The sequence below is a fragment of the Meles meles genome, chromosome 16 (genome assembly GCF_922984935.1).
Source record: "Meles meles chromosome 16, mMelMel3.1 paternal haplotype, whole genome shotgun sequence".
Taxonomy (NCBI): Eukaryota; Metazoa; Chordata; class Mammalia; order Carnivora; family Mustelidae; genus Meles; species Meles meles.
In genome coordinates, this window is record NC_060081.1 from 74,833,918 (window position 1) to 74,842,964 (window position 9,047).

The following is a 9,047-nucleotide window of genomic DNA, read 5'->3' on the forward strand; positions in this document are numbered from 1 at the left end:
GGTTTTAAAATGCACATTCTGGATGCAAATATGTGAATTGTCAGGTACATGATTTGCCAGTACTTTTCATTTACTATGTGACTTGCCTTTTTTCCCCCTGGTTAACAGTGTCTTTCTCAGAGGACAAGTTTTAAATGGGATGATGTCCAATTTCTTAAATTTTTCTTCCGTAGATGGAGGCTTTAGCGTTGTAGTTAATGTTGTTAAATACCACGAGCCCATCAAAATGCGTCTGTGGGCCACATTTGCCCCTTGGACCCACACTTGGGGGGATTTTTAGACTAGCAGGAAGCTCAGGAGCTGCGGAATTCCCCAAATCATACCTTTTGTGTCTCCCCCAGCGGGGACTGTGATTGACCAAGGTTCCCAGATGTTGCCCTCTGGGATCCATCCGCATTTGTGTGAAATCCACGTTCCCTAAGGTTGCTCCTTACCTACGACTGCACGTCCCAGGGATACGAAAGCCGGCTCATTTGGGGGAGACATGGGGATTTGGCAAAGCAAAACATCTACCTGTTCTTTCTTCCTTTTCTCCTCTGCAGGGATTAGAGCCGCGTGTGGTCGGCCTCTTCTCCCAGCCTCCTCTGGCTTCCTCCCCATCCTCCCCTCCTATGAGTTTCCCCTGTAAGTGTCTTCTTGTATGTCTTTTCCCAGCTCGGCCTCTGCAAGTCTGCTCATCAAAAGAAGTAATCCAATACCGGGGATCCCTTGCTTCAGGAATCCACCGGCTCTCCCGCCGGGCCTGGCAGGTGATGTAAATGAGTAAAGCGGTTCAAGTGAGGACTGAGGGGAACGGAAACCCCGTGCCCCATCTCATAAGGACAGCGTCTGTCTCCTTCTGATTGCGGCCAAGTTGGAATGTGAGCCCAGGGTTGTACATCATTAGATTTTAAAAGAGAAAAAACGGCAGAAAAGTTATATTCCCTAATTCGGTCTTCTCATTTGGCAGAAGAAGGAAGCAAGGCAGGAAAAAGAAGTGCCTTTCCTCGGGGCACCTATGTATGAGGTGGTAGAAGGTGGCCAGAATCTGGAGATGCCAGATTCTCTTCCAGCTCTTTCCTTTCTTCCTCTCTACTTGTTATTGAGTGTTGCTGTAGGTCTGTATTAGTTATCTATTTCTGTGTAACAAATTATCCACACACAAGAAATACAGCAACTCATCGCACAACACTCAGTTTCTGTGGGTCAGAATCTGGACCCTGCATTCAAGGTGTGAGTTCAGGGTCTCATCTGAAGGCTCAGCAGGAATGTCCAAACTCATGCAGCTATCGTTAAGGTGTGGTTCCTCAAAAGTTCCTGGATTAAGGATTTCAGTTCTTTTCTTGATGTTGGTCAAAGACCACGGGCATTTCCTTGCCCCTGGGCTTTCCAGCATGGCGACTGGCTCCATCAGAATGGGAGAGCTGAGAGGACAGTAGAGAGAGTCTGCTAGCAAGATGGAGGTCACGGTCTTTGAAACCTAACCGTGGAACTGACGTCCCATCACAGTATTCCATGTGTTAAGAAGTCAGTCGGCCAGCCCCCACTTGAAGGGAGAGCGTTACCCAGAGATATGGCTGCCAGGCAGTGGGGACCCCTGGGAGCCATGGTCTGCCATTTTTTCCAACGTCTTTCTTGAAAAAATGGGAAGTCCCCGATTGTGTTTGCCTCTCTTCTCTAAACCAAACTACTCTAGAGGGGAGAGGTCAGGGATCTACCTCAAAATGAAAATAAGTGCTTGTGTAACTGGAGAAAACGACTGAGAAGGGAGAACCAGATTGATGGGAACAAGAAGGAAAGAAGTGGCAGGGGTCGGGTGGGGGGGGGGGGCAAGAGGAAGCTTCGAGCCAGGGCAGCAAGACCCTCTGTTCTCCCTGCTGCCCTCACTGTGCTCTCTTCCCATTGGTACCATGCCGTGGGCAGGCAAGACTGACCTAGATTGTGTTTAGCAAAATTCAGGACATTGCTTTTGCAGAAAGGATTTGCTGTCTGGATAACCATATATTTTTTTCTTCTAGTATGAAGAGTGTCCATAATTGTTGAGAAATACCCAGATCAAAACAAGGAAACTGTCTCCTTTGCATACAGAAGTGTGGAACAATGACCAAAGTGAGAACCTGGAATATTCTCACAGCCCGTCTGCAGTCCAGCGCCTTTGCCCCACTGGGTCCTCAGAACAAGTGGGAGGTTGGCGTTAGTATTATACTCATTTTACAGAGTGAGAAACGGAGACTCCCGGAGATTATGAGACTTGCCTAACGTCACATCCTGGTGGGGCTGGAGCAGAAACTGACCCATGTTTATTTCACTCCAATATCCTTCTGCCAGAGCATTTCCCAAACTTTATTCCTTCATGTGTAAGCCATCCTAACCGCGGCCATACCCCGGAGCACTTACACTATTCTCACATACAGACACATTTTACTTCTCTCTCCCTGACAGTCAATGGTCCAGGCCCCAGACTGCAGCAGAGCTGAGCTCAGTCCCGAGCCTACCGTGAGCTGGATCATTCTGCACCAGCAACTGAACCTCTCTGAACTGTAAAATGGGGTGCCTGGGCTCACCTTGTTGGGTGACAGAGGCACCAAGTGAGATCCTGGAATTAAATCACGAGGCACATTATAAGTGCCCCATAAATATTTTGTAGAAGGGACCCTCAAGGAATGGGCTCTAGTTTTATTAACGCCTCTCAGAGATGTATCCATGCTTAGCACATTTCCAACAATATCGTCAATATCAAGGAATTCCTTGGTACTGTCCATGACCTCCCCTAAATTTGCAATTAAGTATTTGTTAACATTGAAATGTAGATTTAATGTCCTGTGGTTTAAGACAATATAAAATAGCCTTGTTACTCTGGATAAAATCAGGGAAACTAGATAAATACATTTGCTATGGTTTCTTCTTTTCTTCTTCTTCTTTTCCTTGATACAAACCATGATGATGGTATAGCATCGTGATGAAGATATAGATCCAGGCATTCATAAATATGGTTTTAATTTCTGATTGCTCCATTCATTGCCTTTGTGACCTTGGTTCTCCACTTAAATTTCATTGAGTCAGTTGGGAATGCTCTTAGCTTATAAGTAGCTACTGCCAACAATAACCCAACAGAGACTTCAATGAACAGGCTATTTTTTTTCTCTCACTTAAAAGGAAATCCAGAGGCAGGCAGGCAGTTACTGTAATGCTTCAATGGCTTAAGAATGTCAGAGCTACACAGCTCTCTCCTCCCTCTTCCTTCTTCTCCTTTCTCCTCCTCCTCCTTCTTCTTTTTAAGATTTTACTTATTTGAGACAGAGAGAGAGAGAGAGGGCTCCAGAGAGAATGCATGAAGTGGGGGGAGGGACAGAAGAAGAGGGAAAAGCAGACCCCCCATTGAGCAGGGAGCCTAATGCAGGGCTAAATCCCAGGACCCAGAGATCATGGCCAAAGGCAGACGCTTAACCGGTTGAGCCACCCGGGTGTCTCCATCTCAACCCTACTTGATGCTTACAGGGTGTATAACCCACAGCTCTCTCCAGTCGGGAAATGAAGACAGTGGAACTAGGGACATCTTTTCCTTCCTAAGACACAAACCTTCCTGACACCCCAATCTCCTGCCTTTGCTGTACTGGCTTGAATTGTGTCGTATTGCCGTGTTGCAAGGGAGCCTGGGGAAGGCTGTAGCATGGTTATGGGGCAGAGGCAGGGACAGGTGCAAGAATTTAATGAGATAATGCACATATCTGGGAGAGGGAAACTTGATTTCAGAGTCCTGCGGTGAGTAAGTATCAGACACAGGGCAAAAACTTGCTTTTTTCTACCGGACTGGAAGCTCCACGAGGGGAGGGTTGTCCCATCTTTCTTGTTTATTGTTCTAGTTGATGCCTAGAATGCGGATAAACATACGGGCCGCTCAGTGAATATTTGATAAGTGAACGAACAGTTAATGATAATTTGATACGTTTCTTTAGCTTACCGTCATTCACCATTCTCTCAAAAAACATTATTCAATGGCTGTTAGATGAACTTCAGAACATGAGAGACCTAAAGCCAGGGTTTTGTCAGCGTATTATGATTGTCCGCTGTGTAACAAATTGCCCCCAAATGTAGCAACTTCACAACTTTCTCATCTCATCCAGTGTCTGAGGTCAAGGATCACTGGTAACAGTTCGAATGGATGGTTCTGGCACGGGGCCTCTTACAAGCAGTGAAGAGTTGGCCCAAACTGCCAACATCTCAAGGCTCGACTCAATACAGTTGGATTATCTCCTTTTAAGAAGGTGCACACGCATGGCTATGGGCTGGAGGCCTTCACTCCTCACGGTGTGGGCTTTTCCATAATGCCGCTGGAGCGCTCTCAGAACACAGCAGCTTGCTTCCAGAAGGAACGCGAGGGAAACAGCAGTGTATTTTATGACTGGTCTTAAATGCCACGCGATGTCACTTGCACAATATTCCACTCCCCAGAAACAAGTCACCAGGTCCAGCCTACACTCAAAGCGAAAGGAAACAGCCTCTGCCTTTTGAAGCAAGGGAGTGGCAATGAACTCATGGAATTCAGGGACATATTTTAAAACCACTGCTGTCTGTTCTGTTCAGTGCTCTGTTTCTAGCATCAAGATACGCTTGGCGCATACAGTAGGTACTTACTCAGAGCCGGTTCCAGGATTGCAGGCCTTGAAGATTTTGCAGTTTGGGGGCTTTCCTTAATAAAAAAAATCCAAAGTTAGTTATAAAAGGTAATACTTAATTGGCATAAAAGACAATAGTACAAATGACAAAATTTTTTAAGCTGAAAAATGCTATTATTATTATTGTCAATTTGAAACGTTTCTTCTGGCTTCTCTACTCATCCCTAGTTAGGTGATGTAAATTTTTAGAGGTACTAGGTCCAATTTGGGAAAACATCTGTTAATTTTCTTTCATATATGCCCTCTTTAAGATTTCAGGACAAACAAGCTTTCTTGGGAAGGGATAAGGCTCAAATACTCCTTGAATGACCATAGCGCTGAACAGTTCGTGGTTGCTTTCCTTTGTAAGGATGGAAGGTGCATTGTTTGTTACTGTTGTCAATGCAGTATTTTAGCAAGCATATGGGTTCCACCCTCCCCCACCCCTCCCCCCGCCAGGATCATATATCATTTACTCCTCTATGTTAATTTTACATCAACGTGACTACATCATGGGGTCCTCAGATATTTGGTTAAACTTTATTTCTGGGTGTGTCTGGGAGGGTGTTTCCAGATGAAATTTGAATCCACAGATTCAGGAAAGCACCTTGCCTTTCCCCAGTGTGGTCGGGCATCATCTAATCTGCGGAGAGCCTGAACAGAACAGGAAGGCAGAGGAAGGCAGAATTTGGCTCTTCCTGCCTGACTTTTCCTGCTCCCCGTGCTCCTGGGGCTCAGGCCTCTGAGCTCAGGCTGAATCACACCACCTCTCCCGGATCTCCAGCTTGCAGATGACAAATCGGGAGACTTTACACTCTCCCCAGCTGTGTGAACCAATTCCTTATAATGAATCTCTCCCTACACATATATATTCTACTGTTTCTGTTTTGCTGGAGAATCCTCATACAACAATGAAATAAGCCAAGAGCTTGTCATTACTTTTATTGAAATCATCTCTTGTTCTTACCAGGGTGACCTATGTTCTCTTAGGCAGAAAACTCACCAGAGTTCCAAGGTCAAGATGCATCAAATATCATCATATTTCCATAATATTCCATAATAACTTCAACATGAAATGTCGGAAATGCACTAAATAGAAACATCCTGTGTGTCTCCTCACACATACTTACTGCTTGTCGAACTGACACAAGGAAATTCAAATGTCAATGTCACATAAACATTAATTGGAATACAACCATTCTCCTCTGTTTACTTAACGTGTACGGTTTTTTGCACCATAATGTCATAGTTGAGTAACTATAGCCTATAAAGCCTAAAATAATTACTATTAAGCACTTCACAAAAACTCTGTTGACTAACCCCTGTCCCATGGCAATGAGTAAGAGACACACTTGACTTTCAACTTCATTAAAGCATTGGCCATTTTTCAGTCCCTAATACATGCCACACTGTGTATTGCCTCAGAACAACCCTGCTGTTCTTTCTGCCCAGAACATTCTTCTCTCTCCCAGCCACTTTTTGTCTGATTGTTTTCATCCTTCAGATAACTTCACCTACCTAGAGAAGCCTTCTCTGGCCTCCAAAACAGGTCCTCTCTGTTGTTCTTTAACACAGTTTCCTATTCTTTTCCATCCTGGTTCTGCCCGTGGTTTGTATGACTGATTCCTCTTCTTGTTAAATAGTCGCTGCCCCTTTTACACTCAATGAATTCCCTTCAGCAAAAACTAGATATGTCTTACCATGGCGGGTAAGCATGTGTGGGCTCTGAAATCAGAGAGCCTGGGTTTGAATCCCAGATATGTAACTTACAAGTCATGGAAGCTTGGAGAAGTCATTTACCCTCTTGGGTCCTTATATTTCTTATCTGTCATTTGGAGATGACCACAGTAACTGTGACATTAAGCACTGAGGGTTAAATAAACTGATGTAGGTAAAGCCCTAAGAACAAGGCTTGGCCTGTGGGGAGCACTGGACTGGATACTGCCTCTACAAGGTCTAGTACCCATGAGCTCAATGAGCATCTCTTTAACGAGGGAACCATCTCTTTGGACAAAGTGTTTGTGGAATAAAGGCTTTATCTAGTGCCGAATAAATAAATGAGCGCCTTATACCTCTTTTATTCCTCAACCACATGGTGCTTTATTTAAACCTTATGGGCCTCAAATTTCATTTAGTGCATGAAAGGCTATAATTGACCTCAATTTACATAACAAAGTCAAATCAGGGAGGCAAGTGTTTGAAGGACCTTTTAAAATTAAGTTTGCTGGGGCGCCTGGGTGGCTCAGTGGGTTAAAGCCTCTGCCTTCCGCTCAGGTCACGATCCCAGTGTCCTGGGATCAAGCCCCGCATCCAGCTCTCTGCTCAGCAGGGAGCCTGCTTCCCTACCTCTCTCTCTGCCTGCCTCTCTGTGATCTCTGTCTGTCAAATAAATAAATAAAATCTTAAAAGAAAAAAATTAAATTTGCTCCCCACCCCCCAACCCCTGCAATTTAGTAACTGTATCCGTATGCCCATGGTCAGATTAAGACCTGTAGGTATGGGCGCCTGGGTGGTTCAGTGGGTTAAAGCCTCTGCCTTCGGCTCGGGTCATGATCCATGGTCCTGGGATTGAGCCTCGCATCGGGCTCTCTGCTCAGCTGGGAGCCTGCTTTCTCCTCTCTTTCTCTCTCTCTGCCTGCCTTTCTACCTGCTTGTGATCTCTGTCAAATAAATAAATAAATCTTAAAAAAAAAAAAAGACCTGTAAGTATTATAGGGCCTACATCAGCCCACTATTGCCGCAATAATACCATGTAACAAATGATTCCTGAACTCAATGGTTTAAAACAGTAACTACTTCATCCCACAAAAACATCTCTGTAAGTTGGTGGTGTTCAGAGGATGTAGACTGCGCTGGGCTGGGCTTTCAGTTGTGGGTCACAACCCGATCTGCCCCAGGCATTTTGCATCTTCCCTGGATGAACAGACCTACGCTCCTCATGCCAATGTTGGAGTGCAGAAGGGCGTGACCCACCGCACAAATGCACTGTAGGGCGTGGCTGGAATCAAGCTTGCTAACAGCCTATTGGCCAACAAAAGCACATGGCCAAGTCCAATGTCAGTGGTGCAGGGAAGTATATTCTACCCAAAGCAGGAGTGGGGGAGGAGTATTTTCTGAACAATAATCCATATTATCTCAGGACCTGCCCCCACATGAAAATTAACATTAAAAAAGTCAAACTAGAATAAAAAATTGAGTTGAGTTTCTCAGTGACAAAAGCATGCATATGTTGAAATTTAAAATAACTTTTCTGAATTATCGGGTTGTCTCCTCCGGAAGACAAGGAAGGATTGTGGTGGTTGGTGGCCTTGCTTTTCCGGACTTGCAAGTGTGTGTCGAGTCTGCACACTGGGCAATCCAGCGTTGATGACAATTCCTCCTTGTGTCCCAGTGCCCGGCACACAGTAGGCATTTGACAAAGCTTGCGGAAGGCAATTGCAGAATTCTATAAATGTAGAGCGATTGCATGAGTGCTCGAGACAGTGTCGGGTACGTTGTAAGTATTACATGTTCTATGGCAAACTTCAAAAAGACTTACGGGGTGTGAAGGCGCACACAGCTTCCAACCATGACCCGCGTATTGTGGAAGTGTCCAAGCCAGTTGCTGCCTCCGGTTTTCTGTCTGTTTACCCTGCAATGCAAATGAAATGACATTCTCATTCGATGCTGCTCAAGGGAAAATGGATGTCTCAAAAATCATCACCGGTAATGAATATAAGATAAAATGAGAATTAAAGCCAGCTTTCAAAACCTCACATTTCCCTTTCATCCACTGTTTATTCAATAATTACACAGTCAGTTACAACTTGCACAAATGATTTTATATACCTATTACTCTATAAATATCTACAGTGTCTGTGTATTTATAGATAAAGAGGGAGGAGACGATCATAACTGAGCAAACATGTTCTGACGGCAGAGTAACTTTGCAAATATCTGTAAAGTTCAGGTTCTGCCAAGGCTAGTTTTCCCTGACCCGGGAGAATTCACATAGTGTTACGAATTTTAATCATCATAACTACCTTTCACTGAGAACTTAACACACCACACACTGAGTGAAGTGAGATCTCTCTTTCTCGGTATGTATTTTTTCTAACCTATGTAAGAGTACTGCCATGGTAAAATGAACCCCCATTTTACAGAAGGGAACACAGAGGCTCAGTAAATATTGTGAGTCTGTATTTGAGCTCCACCATGCTTCACTAGAAAATAGGGCTATGTTGAGAGTTGACTACCCCAAGGGGACGCCTGGGTGGCCCTGTTGGTTAAGTGTCTGCTTTTGGCTCAGGTCGTGAGCCTTTGGCTCACTTCCAGGATCGAGCCCATGTCAAGCCGCATGTCCAGCCTGATGTCCAGCCCCATGTCGGGCTCCCTGCTCGGCAGGGAGTCTGCTTCTCTCTTCCTATCCCCCAG

At 45.0% G+C, this 9,047-nt stretch overlaps 1 long non-coding RNA gene across 1 annotated transcript; it reads right to left on the minus strand.

Moving 5' to 3' along the window:
• Positions 1 to 3,764: 3,764 nt before the first annotated feature.
• On the minus strand, positions 3,765 to 8,268 carry LOC123926465. The gene is made up of 3 exons (XR_006815277.1): positions 8,173 to 8,268; positions 4,615 to 4,669; positions 3,765 to 3,849 (listed from the first exon to the last, which is right to left on the minus strand). It is a non-coding gene; the product is annotated as an uncharacterized LOC123926465 (long non-coding RNA).
• Positions 8,269 to 9,047: the final 779 nt, after the last annotated feature.